The 21172-nt window shown below is 35.5% G+C and overlaps 2 protein-coding genes across 3 annotated transcripts in view; one reads left to right on the top strand and one right to left on the bottom strand.

The window, feature by feature from the left end:
• The window catches only part of LOC127725555 (uncharacterized), an 80513-nt gene extending 65560 nt beyond the window's left edge, over positions 1-14953 (bottom strand). Inside the window, exons 1-2 of one of the 2 annotated variants that reach the window (XM_052232611.1) lie at positions 14864-14953; positions 14301-14350 (exon numbers count right to left, since the gene is read on the bottom strand). The gene's annotated coding sequence lies outside the window, so the exon portion shown is untranslated. The remainder of the gene's footprint in view (positions 1-14300; positions 14351-14863) is intronic. The other variant, XM_052232612.1, reaches the window with a different exon arrangement.
• A 154-nt stretch (positions 14954-15107) lies between these two features.
• Positions 15108-21172, top strand: part of LOC127725554 (uncharacterized) — a 42340-nt gene continuing 36275 nt past the window's right edge. The window contains exon 1 of the mRNA XM_052232609.1: positions 15108-15186. The gene's annotated coding sequence lies outside the window, so the exon portion shown is untranslated. The remainder of the gene's footprint in view (positions 15187-21172) is intronic.

The raw sequence follows: 21172 nt of genomic DNA, 5'->3' as shown, positions 1-21172 counted from the left end.
TCCCTAGCCATAAAGAACTGCCGAGGCAATGGGTTTGAACAAGTGGGTGACCCCAATGCGGATTTTATCAAATTTGACTTTTTTTCCGTGATACGGGCGAAATTTTCGACCTTTAAGAATGCTTACCCCAGAAATTCTTTACCCTCACGTTGTAGTACTATCCAATAGCTATTCATTAGGACAGCGTCTATAATCCCTAGCCATAAAGAACTACCGAGACAATGGGTCGTAAAGTGGGTGCCCCCAATGCGTATTTTATCGAATTTGGCTTTATTTCCATGTTTCGTACGAAATTTTCGGCCTTTAGGAATGCTTACCCCAGAAATTCTTTGCCCTCTCGGCGTAGAACTATCCAATAGCTATTTATTAAAGCAAAGTCTATAATCCCTAGCCATAAAGAACTGCCGAGGCAATGGGTTTGAACAAGTGGGTGACCCCAATGCGGATTTTATCAAATTTGACTTTTTTTCCGTGATACGGGCGAAATTTTCGACCTTTAAGAATGCTTACCCCAGAAATTCTTTACCCTCACGTTGTAGTACTATCCAATAGCTATTCATTAGGACAGCGTCTATAATCCCTAGCCATAAAGAACTACCGAGACAATGGGTCGTAAAGTGGGTGCCCCCAATGCGTATTTTATCGAATTTGGCTTTATTTCCATGTTTCGTACGAAATTTTCGGCCTTTAGGAATGCTTACCCCAGAAATTCTTTGCCCTCTCGGCGTAGAACTATCCAATAGCTATTTATTAAAGCAAAGTCTATAATCCCTAGCCATAAAGAACTGCCGAGGCAATGGGTTTGAACAAGTGGGTGACCCCAATGCGGATTTTATCAAATTTGACTTTTTTTCCGTGATACGGGCGAAATTTTCGACCTTTAAGAATGCTTACCCCAGAAATTCTTTACCCTCACGTTGTAGTACTATCCAATAGCTATTCATTAGGACAGCGTCTATAATCCCTAGCCATAAAGAACTACCGAGACAATGGGTCGTAAAGTGGGTGCCCCCAATGCGTATTTTATCGAATTTGGCTTTATTTCCATGTTTCGTACGAAATTTTCGGCCTTTAGGAATGCTTACCCCAGAAATTCTTTGCCCTCTCGGCGTAGAACTATCCAATAGCTATTTATTAAAGCAAAGTCTATAATCCCTAGCCATAAAGAACTGCCGAGGCAATGGGTTTGAACAAGTGGGTGACCCCAATGCGGATTTTATCAAATTTGACTTTTTTTCCGTGATACGGGCGAAATTTTCGACCTTTAAGAATGCTTACCCCAGAAATTCTTTACCCTCACGTTGTAGTACTATCCAATAGCTATTCATTAGGACAGCGTCTATAATCCCTAGCCATAAAGAACTACCGAGACAATGGGTCGTAAAGTGGGTGCCCCCAATGCGTATTTTATCGAATTTGGCTTTATTTCCATGTTTCGTACGAAATTTTCGGCCTTTAGGAATGCTTACCCCAGAAATTCTTTGCCCTCTCGGCGTAGAACTATCCAATAGCTATTTATTAAAGCAAAGTCTATAATCCCTAGCCATAAAGAACTGCCGAGGCAATGGGTTTGAACAAGTGGGTGACCCCAATGCGGATTTTATCAAATTTGACTTTTTTTCCGTGATACGGGCGAAATTTTCGACCTTTAAGAATGCTTACCCCAGAAATTCTTTACCCTCACGTTGTAGTACTATCCAATAGCTATTCATTAGGACAGCGTCTATAATCCCTAGCCATAAAGAACTACCGAGACAATGGGTCGTAAAGTGGGTGCCCCCAATGCGTATTTTATCGAATTTGGCTTTATTTCCATGTTTCGTACGAAATTTTCGGCCTTTAGGAATGCTTACCCCAGAAATTCTTTGCCCTCTCGGCGTAGAACTATCCAATAGCTATTTATTAAAGCAAAGTCTATAATCCCTAGCCATAAAGAACTGCCGAGGCAATGGGTTTGAACAAGTGGGTGACCCCAATGCGGATTTTATCAAATTTGACTTTTTTTCCGTGATACGGGCGAAATTTTCGACCTTTAAGAATGCTTACCCCAGAAATTCTTTACCCTCACGTTGTAGTACTATCCAATAGCTATTCATTAGGACAGCGTCTATAATCCCTAGCCATAAAGAACTACCGAGACAATGGGTCGTAAAGTGGGTGCCCCCAATGCGTATTTTATCGAATTTGGCTTTATTTCCATGTTTCGTACGAAATTTTCGGCCTTTAGGAATGCTTACCCCAGAAATTCTTTGCCCTCTCGGCGTAGAACTATCCAATAGCTATTTATTAAAGCAAAGTCTATAATCCCTAGCCATAAAGAACTGCCGAGGCAATGGGTTTGAACAAGTGGGTGACCCCAATGCGGATTTTATCAAATTTGACTTTTTTTCCGTGATACGGGCGAAATTTTCGACCTTTAAGAATGCTTACCCCAGAAATTCTTTACCCTCACGTTGTAGTACTATCCAATAGCTATTCATTAGGACAGCGTCTATAATCCCTAGCCATAAAGAACTACCGAGACAATGGGTCGTAAAGTGGGTGCCCCCAATGCGTATTTTATCGAATTTGGCTTTATTTCCATGTTTCGTACGAAATTTTCGGCCTTTAGGAATGCTTACCCCAGAAATTCTTTGCCCTCTCGGCGTAGAACTATCCAATAGCTATTTATTAAAGCAAAGTCTATAATCCCTAGCCATAAAGAACTGCCGAGGCAATGGGTTTGAACAAGTGGGTGACCCCAATGCGGATTTTATCAAATTTGACTTTTTTCCGTGATACGGGCGAAATTTTCGACCTTTAAGAATGCTTACCCCAGAAATTCTTTACCCTCACGTTGTAGTACTATCCAATAGCTATTCATTAGGACAGCGTCTATAATCCCTAGCCATAAAGAACTACCGAGACAATGGGTCGTAAAGTGGGTGCCCCCAATGCGTATTTTATCGAATTTGGCTTTATTTCCATGTTTCGTACGAAATTTTCGGCCTTTAGGAATGCTTACCCCAGAAATTCTTTGCCCTCTCGGCGTAGAACTATCCAATAGCTATTTATTAAAGCAAAGTCTATAATCCCTAGCCATAAAGAACTGCCGAGGCAATGGGTTTGAACAAGTGGGTGACCCCAATGCGGATTTTATCAAATTTGACTTTTTTTCCGTGATACGGGCGAAATTTTCGACCTTTAAGAATGCTTACCCCAGAAATTCTTTACCCTCACGTTGTAGTACTATCCAATAGCTATTCATTAGGACAGCGTCTATAATCCCTAGCCATACAGAACTACCGAGACAATGGGTCGTAAAGTGGGTGCCCACAATGCGTATTTTATCGAATTTGGCTTTATTTCCATGTTTCGCACGAAATTTTCGGCCTTCAGGAATGCTTACCCCAGAAATTCTTTGCCCTCTCGGCGTAGAACTATCCAATAGCTATTTATTAAAGCAAAGTCTATAATCCCTAGCCATAAAGAACTGCCGAGGCAATGGGTTTGAACAAGTGGGTGACCCCAATGCGGATTTTATCAAATTTGACTTTTTTTCCGTGATACGGGCGAAATTTTCGACCTTTAAGAATGCTTACCCCAGAAATTCTTTACCCTCACGTTGTAGTACTATCCAATAGCTATTCATTAGGACAGCGTCTATAATCCCTAGCCATAAAGAACTACCGAGACAATGGGTCGTAAAGTGGGTGCCCCCAATGCGTATTTTATCGAATTTGGCTTTATTTCCATGTTTCGTACGAAATTTTCGGCCTTTAGGAATGCTTACCCCAGAAATTCTTTGCCCTCTCGGCGTAGAACTATCCAATAGCTATTTATTAAAGCAAAGTCTATAATCCCTAGCCATAAAGAACTGCCGAGGCAATGGGTTTGAACAAGTGGGTGACCCCAATGCGGATTTTATCAAATTTGACTTTTTTTCCGTGATACGGGCGAAATTTTCGACCTTTAAGAATGCTTACCCCAGAAATTCTTTACCCTCACGTTGTAGTACTATCCAATAGCTATTCATTAGGACAGCGTCTATAATCCCTAGCCATACAGAACTACCGAGACAATGGGTCGTAAAGTGGGTGCCCACAATGCGTATTTTATCGAATTTGGCTTTATTTCCATGTTTCGCACGAAATTTTCGGCCTTCAGGAATGCTTACCCCAGAAATTCTTTGCCCTCTCGGCGTAGAACTATCCAATAGCTATTTATTAAAGCAAAGTCTATAATCCCTAGCCATAAAGAACTGCCGAGGCAATGGGTTTGAACAAGTGGGTGACCCCAATGCGGATTTTATCAAATTTGACTTTTTTTCCGTGATACGGGCGAAATTTTCGACCTTTAAGAATGCTTACCCCAGAAATTCTTTACCCTCACGTTGTAGTACTATCCAATAGCTATTCATTAGGACAGCGTCTATAATCCCTAGCCATAAAGAACTACCGAGACAATGGGTCGTAAAGTGGGTGCCCCCAATGCGTATTTTATCGAATTTGGCTTTATTTCCATGTTTCGTACGAAATTTTCGGCCTTTAGGAATGCTTACCCCAGAAATTCTTTGCCCTCTCGGCGTAGAACTATCCAATAGCTATTTATTAAAGCAAAGTCTATAATCCCTAGCCATAAAGAACTGCCGAGGCAATGGGTTTGAACAAGTGGGTGACCCCAATGCGGATTTTATCAAATTTGACTTTTTTTCCGTGATACGGGCGAAATTTTCGACCTTTAAGAATGCTTACCCCAGAAATTCTTTACCCTCACGTTGTAGTACTATCCAATAGCTATTCATTAGGACAGCGTCTATAATCCCTAGCCATAAAGAACTACCGAGACAATGGGTCGTAAAGTGGGTGCCTCCAATGCGTATTTTATCGAATTTGGCTTTATTTCCATGTTTCGCACGAAATTTTCGGCCTTTAGGAATGCTTACCCCAGAAATTCTTTGCCCTCTCGGCGTAGAACTATCCAATAGCTATTTATTAAAGCAAAGTCTATAATCCCTAGCCATAAAGAACTGCCGAGGCAATGGGTTTGAACAAGTGGGTGACCCCAATGCGGATTTTATCAAATTTGACTTTTTTTCCGTGATACGGGCGAAATTTTCGACCTTTAAGAATGCTTACCCCAGAAATTCTTTACCCTCACGTTGTAGTACTATCCAATAGCTATTCATTAGGACAGCGTCTATAATCCCTAGCCATAAAGAACTACCGAGACAATGGGTCGTAAAGTGGGTGCCCCCAATGCGTATTTTATCGAATTTGGCTTTATTTCCATGTTTCGTACGAAATTTTCGGCCTTTAGGAATGCTTACCCCAGAAATTCTTTGCCCTCTCGGCGTAGAACTATCCAATAGCTATTTATTAAAGCAAAGTCTATAATCCCTAGCCATAAAGAACTGCCGAGGCAATGGGTTTGAACAAGTGGGTGACCCCAATGCGGATTTTATCAAATTTGACTTTTTTTTCGTGATACGGGCGAAATTTTCGACCTTTAAGAATGCTTACCCCAGAAATTCTTTACCCTCACGTTGTAGTACTATCCAATAGCTATTCATTAGGACAGCGTCTATAATCCCTAGCCATAAAGAACTACCGAGACAATGGGTCGTAAAGTGGGTGCCTCCAATGCGTATTTTATCGAATTTGGCTTTATTTCCATGTTTCGCACGAAATTTTCGGCCTTTAGGAATGCTTACCCCAGAAATTCTTTGCCCTCTCGGCGTAGAAATATCCAATAGCTATTTATTAAAGCAAAGTCTATAATCCCTAGCCATAAAGAACTGCCGAGGCAATGGGTTTGAACAAGTGGGTTACCCCAATGCGGATTTTATCAAATTTGACTTTTTTTCCGTGATACGGGCGAAATTTTCGACCTTTAAGAATGCTTACCCCAGAAATTCTTTACCCTCACGTTGTAGTACTATCCAATAGCTATTCATTAGGACAGCGTCTATAATCCCTAGCCATAAAGAACTACCGAGACAATGGGTCGTAAAGTGGGTGCCCCCAATGCGTATTTTATCGAATTTGGCTTTATTTCCATGTTTCGTACGAAATTTTCGGCCTTTAGGAATGCTTACCCCAGAAATTCTTTGCCCTCTCGGCGTAGAACTATCCAATAGCTATTTATTAAAGCAAAGTCTATAATCCCTAGCCATAAAGAACTGCCGAGGCAATGGGTTTGAACAAGTGGGTGACCCCAATGCGGATTTTATCAAATTTGACTTTTTTTCCGTGATACGGGCGAAATTTTCGACCTTTAAGAATGCTTACCCCAGAAATTCTTTACCCTCACGTTGTAGTACTATCCAATAGCTATTCATTAGGACAGCGTCTATAATCCCTAGCCATAAAGAACTACCGAGACAATGGGTCGTAAAGTGGGTGCCCCCAATGCGTATTTTATCGAATTTGGCTTTATTTCCATGTTTCGTACGAAATTTTCGGCCTTTAGGAATGCTTACCCCAGAAATTCTTTGCCCTCTCGGCGTAGAACTATCCAATAGCTATTTATTAAAGCAAAGTCTATAATCCCTAGCCATAAAGAACTGCCGAGGCAATGGGTTTGAACAAGTGGGTGACCCCAATGCGGATTTTATCAAATTTGACTTTTTTTTCGTGATACGGGCGAAATTTTCGACCTTTAAGAATGCTTACCCCAGAAATTCTTTACCCTCACGTTGTAGTACTATCCAATAGCTATTCATTAGGGCAGCGTCTATAATCCCTAGCCATAAAGAACTACCGAGACAATGGGTCGTAAAGTGGGTGCCCCCAATGCGTATTTTATCGAATTTGGCTTTATTTCCATGTTTCGTACGAAATTTTCGGCCTTTAGGAATGCTTACCCCAGAAATTCTTTGCCCTCTCGGCGTAGAAATATCCAATAGCTATTTATTAAAGCAAAGTCTATAATCCCTAGCCATAAAGAACTGCCGAGGCAATGGGTTTGAACAAGTGGGTGACCCCAATGCGGATTTTATCAAATTTGACTTTTTTTCCGTGATACGGGCGAAATTTTCGACCTTTAAGAATACTTACCCCAGAAATTCTTTACCCTCACGTTGTAGTACTATCCAATAGCTATTCATTAGGACAGCGTCTATAATCCCTAGCCATAAAGAACTACCGAGACAATGGGTCGTAAAGTGGGTGCCCCCAATGCGTATTTTATCGAATTTGGCTTTATTTCCATGTTTCGTACGAAATTTTCGGCCTTTAGGAATGCTTACCCCAGAAATTCTTTGCCCTCTCGGTGTAGAACTATCCAATAGATATTTATTAAAGCAAAGTCTATAATCCCTAGCCATAAAGAACTGCCGAGGCAATGGGTTTGAACAAGTGGGTGAACCCAATGCGGATTTTATCAAATTTGACTCTTTTTCCGTGATACGGGCGAAATTTTCGACCTTTAAGAATGCTTACCCCAGAAATTCTTTGCCCTCTCGGCGTAGAACTATCCAATAGCTATTTATTAAAGCAAAGTCTATAATCCCTAGCCATGAAGAACTGCCGAGGCAATGGGTTTGAACAAGTGGGTGACCCCAATGCGGATTTTATCAAATTTGACTTTTTTTCCGTGATACGGGCGAAATTTTCGACCTTTAAGAATGCTTACCCCAGAAATTCTTTTCCCTCACCTTGTAGTACTATCTAATAGCTATTCATTAGGGCAGCGTCTATAATCCCTAGCCATAAAGAACTACCGAGGCAATGGGTTTGAAAGTGGGTGGCCCAGTTTCAAATAGAAGTTGTATTGTCGGGTATACCATGAAAAAATCATTTTACATCAAAATTCTTTATTTTTAGTCTTTAATATTAGTTTTGAAAGTCGCAAATGTGGGTTAAACATGCGTTAATACGAATCACATCCTGGACTTAACAGATAATGCTTTGTTTGGATCTTCATCATAATTTTTTTTATTGTAAATGCTAATTACAAAACCGTAAATATGAGTTAGAAATCTGCAAACTAAATTTAGAATTTTGTTAATTGGATATAAAAATCTTTGATTTTCTGTATAAATATTGTTTTCGAACAAAAAAAGTCAAAAACTATGATTTTAAAGAAAAATAAAATTGTCGCTCAAGTAGTTTTCCAAACGCAATTGCAGGATGACGAATTGCAGGATAGCTTTTTATAAAGAGAATTGCAGGATGAGAATTGCTGGATAGCTTGACACTAGTCTAAAATTATCATACACATATTCCTTACAAGTGCAATGATCGTTAATAAAATGATTACTCTTCATAAAAAAATCAATAAGTAATGGAGCATGACAAGAAAGATGGTTATACATCCCAATATTAAAGCTTTTAATCACAGTCCTTATTTGTATCATTCTTCGCTTTTTCCTTAGCTTTCCACAATTCGCCATTCACAAACAATTTATCACCAACAAGATAATCAGAATTTTAAATTTGTCCGTTCTTTCACCATGATAAGTATCAATTTGTGTCTGGGTTCGAGACGCTTCGAAGCGCTGCGCACCATCTCGCAATCAGAAATGGTTGTGAACTGCACTACATTGGCCTTTGAATTTTTGCCGTTCTCGCGCTTCCTTAGGCGGTATGCGCCATCAATCTGAATAAAGGTTTTGGCGATGTCAATCTTAAGATTATGTACACAAAATTCTAGAATAGTTTCTAAAAGTTTTTGTTTCACCCATCCCACTCCCATTACACCCTTGTATTTCCTTGCTCTGGTTTTTCATCAATTGCAAAATTATATTAGATTTTGTTGTAAGCTTTTAGTTTCAAAACCTAATAATCTGTTTGCAACATCTTTATTTACTATTTTTGTTGAATCAGTACGATTTGTAACAGATTGAAGTTTTGCATTTAAAGCTGAATGTTTTTAGCATGAACATCAGATAAAGACTGTGCGTTATTATTTTTATCCATGTTATTTAATCGACTGTCAATTTGATCAATTTGGAGAGTTTCAATGTTTTACATTCGCTGACATAGATCCTTTAACAATGATTCTATGTCTGTAGAATTTGGCGGTGGTTGGAAAGGAGAGATTTGTTGTTGATAGTTGAAAAAGTTGTGGGGGTTAAAAATTTCGTACCAGGTGTACTAGTTAACGATGTGTATTGGAGAGCTATTTAAATTCAGACTTTGACCGTAACTCGACAAATCTGAGTTGACTTCACGAGTGTCATTGTATGTGAGGGAAAAGCACTCATTTATGAACTGCAAAGTGTTAGTTTCATTCATCAAGTACAGACTTAAAAGTCAGTTTGTACAAGTCTTGCATTCTTTGCTTGAAAATTCAATAAAATCACTTAAAATTACAAACTTTTTAAGATTTAAAAAAAAGAAAAATAATTTTGAAATTCCTGGGAACAAACTATTGACTTTTACAGATTTAGGACCATAAAAATCGCAACCCGCCGGGTTCGTGGTTTCTTTTTAACGTTCCAACGCTTATCCAATGCTTCATTTTATAATTCTAGGGGGATATACTTGTCAGCGTTGATGGTGCGCTTCATACAAAATGTGCATCGGCCAACGCATTCATAACCCAATAGAATTATTTTTAAAATGCTGGACGCAGCTAGGTACATGTACGTTAATTGTCGTTCATTAGTATTTGCAAAGAAAGTATTAACGCTCATCAAAGATAACAATTTACTTTGGTTTCTTTGAAGTGAAAATTATTTTACCCTACAGTATAAAATGAAAAACAAAATTCAAAAGTTTCTGCTGTATAGATTTTCATAAGTAGAATCATTAGAATTTTAACAATAAAAAGAATGTACCGTATCAAATTCATATATGAGATGTCATTTTGTAAACTACTTTAAACTGTTACGCTTCGCATGCCATCCATTGTAAAATCTAAGTTAAAAAAAACGCATAAAAAACTACCATTAGCTTTCGGTGAGACTCATTTTATACTAACTTTTCCGTACAACAAGTGTAAACAAGTGACATTTTTTTTGAAAAAGAGCAAGAACTATATTGAACTGTGCACCACTTATTGCGGACCTTTTTTTGTATTGCTATGAGTTACAATTTATGACAAAAATCAGCAAAGACCCATCGAAACAACATCTGATACACAAATTTAATAATACTTTTAGATATTTTGATGATATTTTGGCTCTCAATAATGACGACTTCAGTATGTATACTAAAGAAATTTATCCTGTTGAACTTACTTTAAATAAAGTTAATACTAACAATGACCACTGCCCTTTCCTCGATCTTGATATCTATATCATTACTAAAATATATGATAAAAGAGATGATTTTTCATTTCCTATCGTTAATTATCCATTTTTAGATGGTGAAGTTCCCTTGTCACCATCTTACGGTTTTTTTATATCTCAACTTGTACGATTCGCTCGTGTATGTAACAATGTTTTAGATTTTAACGAGAGAAATTTATGTATTACTGAAAAATTATTACACCAGGGTTTTCGATATCACAAACTAGTCAAAACATTTACTAAATTTTATCATCGGTATAAGGACATCATTCGTAAATATAGCTCAACATGCAGACTTCTTATACGTTCAGGTATTTCACATCCAATTTTTTATGGAAATATTCTTTATAAAGCACAAAAATGTCAGTATTCACCTCTGAAGCTAACAAAACCTTTAAATAGACTTATTAAGAAGAGATATAGTTACGATACTGTTGTCAGGTCATTAAAGATTGCATATTTTGGCGTTAATATTGATTCACTTATAGGGTCTTTGCATCGGCACTAAACACATTTATTTAAAAACCAGTTGTTGGCATGACACGGGTTATGTTCTTCTCATATATGTTATGATGGTATGATACTAAACCCCTAACGGGAAGGATTGTGCCTGATATTCATATGATGAAGACATAATCTTTCAATCAGTTTAATTGAAGTCTGGAGCTGGCATGTCAGTTAACTGCTAGTAGTCTGTTGTTATTTATGTATTATTGTCATTTTGTTTATTTTCTTTGGTTACATCTTCTGACATCAGACTCGGACTTCTCTTGAACTGAATTTTAATGTGCGTATTGTTATGCGTTTACTTTTCTACATTGGCTAGAGGTATAGGGGGAGGGTTGAGATCTCATAAACATGTTTAACCCCTCCGCATTTTTGCGCCTGTCCCAAGTCAGGAGCCTCTAGCCTTTGTCAGTCTTGTATTATTTTTAATTTTAGTTTCTTGTGTACAATTTGGAGTTTAGTATGGCGTTCATTATCACTGAACTAGTATATATATTTGTTTAGGGGCCAGCTGAAGGACGCCTCCGGGTGCGGGAATTTCTCGCTGCATTGAAGACCTGTTGGTGACCTTCTGCTGTTGTCTGTTCTATGGTCGGGTTGTTGTCTCTTTGACACATTCCCCATTTCCATTCTCAATTTTATTGTATTTAAATATGCTGTTGAAGATTACTAAGTGACAATATACATAACCTTCTTTTTCTTCCTTTTTTAATAAATTAGTACGTTCAATAATCATTAAAATGCTCTGCTGGACGCAGCTTGATATGACCGCAGTGGTCAAACCTATAACAGTTGGGGCAAGTATGGCCACTACATTTAAGCTTGATACAGCTCTGAATTTGGATTGTGATTTAATATTTGACACAGCATAGGGTTCTAGCACAGAATGGATGTGGTCAAAGCGTGGATTTTTATACGACCGGACGACAAAAGTATTTGGACAACAACTGATTTGGACAACAAATGTCTTCGGACGACAAATGTCTTCGGACGACGACACAGACATCGTCATAATATAAACAAATAAATGGGGAATGTGTCCACGGGACACAGATGATGCCCCCAATTGCATATAACATTATAAAGGGACATAACTCAAGAACTGTAATCGTGACACTACCCAAATTTGTACTATATCTGAGTTTTGTGGTAATAAGCATTTGAATGAGGTGAACTTAAGTTAAGAGAACAGAAACAAACCATTTTGCAATTTTTCCATTTGTAAAGGGGCATAACTCTAGAACAGTAAAAGTGAGGCCACCAGAATTCAAACTTGATCTGTGTTTTGTGGTAATAAGCATTGCACATAAGTTTCATAACATTTGTTTGAGGCAGACTAAAGTAAGAGAACGAAAACGAAAAATTCAGCATTTTTTTCCATTTGTAAAGGGGTATAACTGTAGAATGGTAAAAGTGACGCCACCAATTCAAACTTGATCTGCGATTAGTGGTAATAAGCATTATGTATAATTTTCATAACATGTGGTTGAGGCAATCTAAAGTTAGAGAACGGAAACGAAAAAATCAGGGTAAAAGTTAATAAAAAGCATCGGCCTTACAAAAAGTTGCCATTGATTATGGAATCTCCTGATGCTGATATTTAAAAGGACTCATTAAATTGTTAATTCAACAAATATGTCATAACAAGTTGACATGGTTTTTTTTCGGTATAATGTATAAAAACATGTACGCAATTAGAGTACATGTAGGTATCTACTTAAGCCTGTACAATTATTGCTAGTCTCGTATTATAAAAAAAATTAAAAATAGCTGCAAATAAAGTCAAGTGAGAGGACATTTGACACATCTTTGGAGTAGCAACTCTTAAATTCTTCTTTTTTCTTCAATCTATCATATGATACGTAGCCTGTATCACTCTTTTAGGTGTATTTTATGAATGTCATGTAAAATACTGTATGCCGTAAAGATTATATTTATTATATGTGTATGCCTCCCTGGGGACCTAATTTGGAAAATTAAATATCTTTATTTATCTGATAGGTGACACTTTATAAAAGTACGGCTGCAATCTGATATAAAATAGTTGAGTTTGCTTTCGGATACCACCTTCAAGACAAATTCTGGTCTATTTTTAGTAAGTATATTAACATTGTCCCTTGAGGTGCAGACCTTTAAATCAATAGAGATTTTCCTTTCATTATATCGATCATATAAGTAATGTTTTAATCCGATATATAGTATTTGAGTTAGCATATGGACATGAAAATGGCTGACTAACGGGTCTTGAACTATATACTCCCACTACTTTGGGGGAAATCATGTTACAATTGACCAAAGACGAATAGACTATGTGTTGTAGATGTATGAGCCACAAAAAACATAACGTAATTTTTGTTTATAGAACTAGTCAGTAATGACTATTGGTTTTGTTTTATTTTAAGTCAATAAAAAAAAGGTTTGTTTTTATTGCCCCTCCCCTTTTCCCCCATACCGATGCTGTCAACTACAGAACACGAAACATGAATGTCCACTACATAACACTACCTATTTGGTATGTTTCTTCGTTTTTACACGAGAATCTTAAAAATCAAGTAGGACGTCATTAAAGCATTGTTAAATAATTTATATGATAAACACAAATAACCATAGTAATTTGAAAAAGAAAAGTTATGTTATTGTGTTTAAGCCAAAAGGACCGATTTATACATGTAAGTACCAGAGAGAAAGCTACAAGTATAATTCTTATATTACGTAGTTCCCGATAATCTAATTTTGCATTATAATCCTATTTCGCATTTTGATTAAGATTGCATACATTAGATTTTGTTCATAGAAAGGATGAAGTATAAATTTGTGGGATTAGAATTGAATTCAGTCAATGCTGGTTATTTCAAATAAATACTATTTGAAATAATGACATATTTTGAAAATTACCTTTTATGAGGCTTATGGACAAAAATCCTGGTATGTAATCGTTCGATAATTGCCATGTTACAATGTATGCGCTATCCCGATGCTTGTAAATTGTGCTTATTTGAAAAGTTATTTACATACGTATTTAAACACGAATGTAATGTAACATGAATGGTAATTTTTCCTTTGATCTTCAAGTGAGTTAACTTTGGTTATCTTTAGAGGAGTGCGTTAACTGAATGTTTTTTTAGTTATTGCACTCTGCAATCCCGCCGTTGACTGCATCTCGTTGGAATAGCAAAGAATGAGAGGAGTTTAAATCATGCAGTGCTCTATCTTCCATCTCAGAAGTTGTTATTGTCTGGTTCCGCCTCCTTCGAGAAAAGCCACGGTGAAACAAAATGTAATAGAAATGACTATACATTTTCCTACTGTTATTTTGGTTGGACTCCTGTTTTTATCTTGTCGAAATTAATAATATTCTAAAAAAATATATGGCACTGGATGTTTAGTAATTTTCTCCATGAATCTCCGTTAATTGATCATGCTTCAAATATTTGTCCCTGGGCCTTTCTCGCAATCAACAACCATTTAAATAAATTAATCGATCTTTTTACAGTTGTTGGGAATGGAAAAATAGTATTAATGTCTTTCTTTTAAATGGCTATCAAGTCTGAATCAATTTAAAAGATCTTTAATGTACCTGTATCTGAAATACAAATCCAATTGTCATCTGCTGCATGTGTTCATTTTCTGAAAATCAAAATTTAATATAGTATCACGCCACTATTTGATTGACATATTGAAAAGTACAGTCAAGTTTTATTGGTCAACATTAACCTTTGACATTTGTCATAGCCCATTAATGTGACAAATCATATAGCCACGCCTTACTAATTAACATATTCAATTTACTCTTTAAATACGTTAATTCGTAAATGGCGTGCTAATATATATATATATAAAAATATGTATTGAGTTTTTTAGTCTAAAAAGTGACCTTGAAACCGCCAAAGCTGGAATATTTTAACACAAAGGTGCATTGTTTATCAACACATTATCATAATTATATATATTGATTTTAACATTATCAAAATGTATCAATAGTTGAACGTGAAATGCTTTAAAATGTATACCTTAGTAACACAGTCACATCATGCCTATAGCTATTTATTGATTCCAGTCTGTAGATATAATGTATGACTATGCAAAATAAAAATAAAAATATACATATTATTAACATTAAACAAATACATCAAAGTTTACCTGATGCTTTAGTTCATGAAAACCCCTTTTTTACATATCTCCTCTTTCTACTCATTTGTCATTTTTACACACACGTATATTTATGCACCTGTGGCTATACATAAGGATGATGCATGATCTATTTATAGACTTTTTTTAATAAAACGTAATCAAACAAAGTAACAACAAGGTATTATGCAAAAATAAAACATTTGACTGAAATAATATCAGAATATTTTGCACATTTAGGTCATTTAAAATTGAAATTTACTTTCTGTTGTCATAATAATTTGCCTGCTGTTTCGGAGGAATGAAAATCAATGAAACTATTTTTCTTTAATGGCGTAAGTATACTATACACATTTTTTGTACGAAAGGTATTTATTTTCCTCTTGAGTGTAATTAACCAACCATGGAGATGCATATGGGATCGATATATAGATAGGGGATAGAAGACGACACCTCTTTTACATATGAAATAATAGTGTGGGGCTTCCTGTTGTGTTTGTCTGGCATAACATATATATATATATATAATATGGAGAGTGAAGGTCAAATTTTCATCGATTTATTGTAAATCTCTGATTTTTTTCGTTAACCCTTACTATGCCATAAAGCCTATATTTAGGCTTTCTGTACTCCTTTCAAATGCCAACGGTCTTTTTTTAGGCTTGGCAACGGTTGCCTATATCGTCTGTTCTGTAACAATGTACTTTACGTCACAGTTGAATAGGGGCAATACATAAAGGCTCGACAAGGATATTTCAATATTTTCAATGCAGAAAAAGTTTTAAAGTTGATTGCAAGGGCAAGACGTGCCACTGTTACCGTCATCTGACTTTGACGTAATGGTAAACTATGACGTCGTAACTGTAGTATTGTAACATAATGGCCGTTAAAGCTTTGCTTCGCATTTATTCACTAAAACCAGACAAAGACCTAGACTAATCGAGGACTGCAGGGACAACGAATATGTCAAGTGGCAATTCCGAGCCCATAGTGTATGTCTACCTGATGTTTAGTCTCAGTCTACTCAAGAAAAATATCAAACAAACAAACAGGAAACCATGCAGTCTTCAACACATCTGACATATTTGATAAAATCAGTCACTTAAGGTAGACAAGGGGATTAAATTGTATATATTTTTTTTATTTATCCATCCTTTGTAAAATGTAGTTTATTATTATCATGTTATTTTATAAAATATAATAAAAAGTTTGGGTCACGGAGCTTTTTTTCAATCTGCCGGTTGTCCAAAAATGTTTGATTCTGTAAAAATTATACATGGAAAAACAGTGTGAAGAAGAGAAAAACAAACAAACCTTAACGATAGAACTTTTAAATAAAACGAGAAGATAGCTCTCATAATGTGCTTTCAGAAAATAAAAATTGGGCTCACGGGACTCGGTTTTTGTGCTACAAATCAAAATAGGTCATTTTATAAAAATCTGAGTTATGATCTCTCCTTATATTGTTAAGTTGGAAAAAAAATGAACCAAACAAAACAAATTATGTATTTATAAAAACAGTCGTTATAATCCGATAAAACACACAATTTTCTTCATTTTGACGAAAAGTCTTACAAATGAATTGAATTCCTCACTCAAAATGCATATTTCATTAAAGATCTAGATCGATTGTTTTCTACTGTTTTACTGACAACCGTCAGGGCCGTAACTACATTAATTGAGGCAAATGAGGCAAATGCCTCATGTAGGAAATTTAAAAAAAAAATTATAACTTTGAAACAAAAGCTTGTCTTCAAATTGTTTTCACGGCGAGTGTCTTGCAAGTAGCAAGTTCTGTTCACCCTCTGACGTCGGCCCTGTTTTTTGGGATCCATATGTTTCTCATTTATTTTTAGTTTTCAGTGTTGATTGTCTATTGTTTGTCGTTATGTGTCTTATCTGTTACCGGGTTTGTCTTTTGTTTATTGATTGTCCTTCTTTATGACTATTGTCATAGTGTTGAATTTCATTTTTAAATTAACAATTTTGTTTTAAACTTGAGTTTTATTATATTTAGGGACCGTTTGTCTAATTTTAAAAACTACTTCAAATTGTAAAATATATTTGAAATTAGCTCTCGCCTTTTTGTTCTAATGCGGCGTTAAGCGAACACCAATCATTCAATCAATCAATCTTTATGACTAACGCTTCAGTTGTCTAATATTCCTTAAAGTTTGATAATTGTACAATGTATATGGCAGATTGTAGTGTTGATGATATTGATTTTAATAATAATTTGTTGCAATATATGGCTTACATTGTCCATATTTACACAGTCAATACTGAGCCCAAAGCCTATTCACGATGTAGATAAGCCAACGATTATCGAGGCTTGCGATAATTTATTTCATCTCATCGTGACTTTGAGTTTAACGGTTTGAACGCAGCCAATATGTCATTGGAAAATTGGTTAAAGACTGGTTCTTTGAAAAGGAAACAAATCAATGGTAAGTGCAGGAGTCCCCCACCCTAGCCCTGTTCCTATAATTTGAATGATTAAAATTAATTTATAGTAAAAATAATCATTTGTTGCAAATACAACTGGTTAAGATTTGCATTGGTTTAAGAAAATTATGGGTTTCGGCACTGGCATAACATGCTGTTTCTACTAATTTATTCCAAATTAAACCAATGCGGAGAATAATTTTGAAATTTCTGACATACCGCCCGATTTTCACTTAACTCAAAATACCCTTAAACTATTGTTCACTTACGACGAAACCCTTGATGAAGAGTTAACGCTTGTTTGTGTAAGCAACGCATTGATAATAAAAATAATAAAAATATCGAACTAGTCGAATTGGCGGTAATTACCATTGTTTACTTCAGTTTGATAAAAAAAAAGAGGGTGTTATGACAAAAAGACAGCAAAAAAAAAAAATGCGAACACTTTTGTTGTCGTCGTTAAATATATCCTCGACTCGGGAGTGGATCCAAATGAAAAGGGGGCAGGGTGCGCATTCACATAAAATTCTTGATCGGAATAGACAGATCCGACATTAATCAGCCGGTATACATATTAAAACAGCACAAACATGTAGCAATGAGGTCTTCGAAAAGTTTTTCTGAGTCTACCCTGAGTGTACCTTTTTATCCCAGTTAGGAACTGTGTAATAAAAACCTAATTTCATATAGCTAAATCAAAGATGATCAGCCCCCTCTTAACTTACTTTGAAAAAAAAACATAATTGACAAGTATAATACGTTTTTATTCAAGCCGAAACTCAATAACAAAAAAAAAAAAAAAAAAAAAAAAAAAAAAAAAACCAGCAGCCACACACTTAACTATGTGAATTACGATTTTTGATTTATCCTACATATCGGTCTTTTGATGTTGTCACTACAAACTAAAAGTCGTACATTGAATCTATATATTTTGCTTTGAGACCAGAATATTGACGAAAAAATAATTAAAACAAAACTTGCGTTTCAGATTAACGAGTTCTGTGCCACAGGGCCGATTATCGGCCCAAAGTCATACTCCTGTCAGTGCCAAAGGGCCGATTCATCGGCCAATTCAAATAATGTTATGAACTACGTTATGTACTATGACGTCGCCGTTTTTGCGCTAAATTTAATTCCTCCATCTTGTAATTTTCGCGCGTTTTTTTACCAATTTTAAAAAATATGGATTATGAAATTTATGAAAATAAAATTATGTAAGGATTCTTTTATAAATATTATAGAATAATAGATATAATAATTTTATTATATTTAGAAGTATAGAGTCTCAAATTTACTCTCTTTTTTTCAGCGCTTTTGCAGTATATTTTATATATGCATTTTAGGCTTACTTTCCTGAAATTTTCAAGGATTTACTTTAAAAAATGTATCGTAGTAAAAAGAATATAAGTAAAAATGTAAATACATAAAATATAGAAGATAGAAATTATTCAAATAAGAACAAAATACCTTTACAAAGAACGGGTGAGAAAAACGCAAGTAAAAAAATTAAAAAAAAAACCCTCAAAAACGTGAAAAGATGAAAAGTACGCAAAAAGGTGCAGTACACATTAATGACGTCATCCATTAATGCATCCATCGGATTATGGCTTATCCTAACCCTTGGTTTCGAGTTTATCCTCCGGCCGAAGTTAGGGATCACAGACAATTTTAGAAATGTAGGATATAAAAGAATGCTGCCGAGAAATGCCAGATCCATTGTCTATTTCATGCTGATTTTCAACAATTCATTCAATGAAGAAGTTTGTTTTGAAAACAAACAGGTAGTTTTAAGCCCATGTTCCTTTAAAAAAAACACCAGTGAATTTTTATGCATGGAATAAATTTTAATGAAAAAACTTTACTGCGTTCAAATTTTTGAGACTATATTTATATATACGGCATACGCTAGGAAAGGCCAAACAGTTAAACAGAAATAATAAATCAAGGGGTTGGATACAAGAGATACAAATAATCTAACTTCGATCGGTTCATGTGTTTACTCATTTATTATTTTGTCCCTTCTCTCAACGTATTATCCCTCCATACTAGTCTTTATTAAAAAAAAGAAAGAAAGAAAAAAAAAAGCGCGCACAATCCTCAGAACTTTGTGAACAATTATAAAATTTTAAATTACAATTACAGTGAATAATTATTGTACGCCTGTCAAGAATTAAGAACACATTATTGTTCATATTAAGGTACGATAGAAGAACTCTCACAATGTTAGATCTCGCCTCCATTTTATAAAATTATTAATTGATGACATTTTCCGAAGATCATATGACAAGAAATCGTGCCTCTCTTGGGGTCTTGAATGATGAAAAAAATAACCAACATTTGAGAATATTGCCGGGTCGAAAAGAAAGAGATTGTTCTGTTTGTTCTGTACGATATGTCCCTGGTGGCAGGAAAAGGTCGAAACATACATAATTATATGTGTTCTCTGTCGTAAAGTTGTTCATAAAACATGTTATAAGAAACACAGCAGACGATGTAACGCTGATAAATAAAAAATCTTTCTTGATAAATGATTATATGATATGAATCTTGACTTTTGTATCCCAAGCTCATGTAATTAAATTATTCATAAAGAATAATCACAAACTTTCTTTTATAAGTAGTGATAACTTAATTTGCAATAGTTCTTTTTCATATTACCGACTTTTGACTCTTAAGTATATGATTTTTAGACAGGTTACCTTCTCTGTGGTAGGACATTTCTGGTCTCTATTCAAGTCAGAGCAACTGAAAGAAGTAGGGTCAAGCTTACAATCAGTGAAATTAGTTTGTCATGTATAGAAAACATAAATCAGTTTACCCCTGTTTGGCAGCGAAAGGATTAAGAAAGGTTCCAGAAAACGCTTAGAATGCACGATTTTGCGTCATTTTTTCCAGAGCTTCTGGGGGCCTTAAGCAGCCCCCAGAACCCTCGTCGAAAATTTCCCGAATATATTTTGCCTCACTTTTTAAAGAGGCTAGTTACGGCCCTGCAACCCAAGAGGGCGGAAGAAATCCGACATTCATTAAATTTTATATCTTCAGGATTAACACCCTCCCAACACATTGGTAGCCCCGTATTTTTCAATCAAAGAATTTCAAAATGGCTCTTACATATCTTGCCAGTTATTTATTGACAGAAAGAGAGAAATCATGAAAATTCGTTCTCGCGGTCCGTAAAATTAAACCGTTCTAGTATGAAGATTCATGTAAAATGTAATATCTATGTTCAGTTGAAATATTCCCCCATGGATAACACTTATTTTGTAATATATGGGTCATTTTCAAAAAATGTCGAATTTTCAGTACATCCATGCTAAAATTTGTATTTCTAATGGAAATTTCAGTTGTAATGGTTTAAATGAAAGCTTGTCGGATTTATGATTCAGAACATCGACAATAAACACGATTTACATCTATTTTGATAAGATTAAAATGTATTTAAGTCCGATTTTGGGGGTATTTGTGTGCGTACAGTGTCAGAAAAACACATTGCAAATTATTTTTTCCGGATTTTCTGATCGCCTTGATATCTGCAAAAGGGACTTTTTAAGAACGTTAATAATTACTCTAACGAAAAATCGTAGCTTCTTAATCATTATATGTAACATATTATCTACTAACTAAATTCAATCAGCGTACGGGAGGTTCATGTCCATCCTGTTACCGCTACTTAAATCAGCCGTGATATTGTTCTCCCTATGAATATCGAATCAGTCAATGTTGATTTCAAAAGTTCAAAGTTACCTTTACATTTAAAACACCACGTTTCTTGTACAACAGTGTAGAGAAAAGAAATTTTAAGACATTTAGTGAAAAAAAATAGAGGGTACTTTTTTTCATGTCTTTGCTGTTACCAACAATTTTGATTAATTACAC

This window comes from Mytilus californianus, unplaced genomic scaffold (genome assembly GCF_021869535.1).
Source record: "Mytilus californianus isolate M0D057914Y unplaced genomic scaffold, xbMytCali1.0.p SCAF_15, whole genome shotgun sequence".
Lineage (NCBI taxonomy): Eukaryota > Metazoa > Mollusca > Bivalvia > Mytilida > Mytilidae > Mytilus > Mytilus californianus.
Note: the sequence above shows the minus strand (reverse complement) of the source record. Positions and strands in the feature narration are given on the sequence as shown.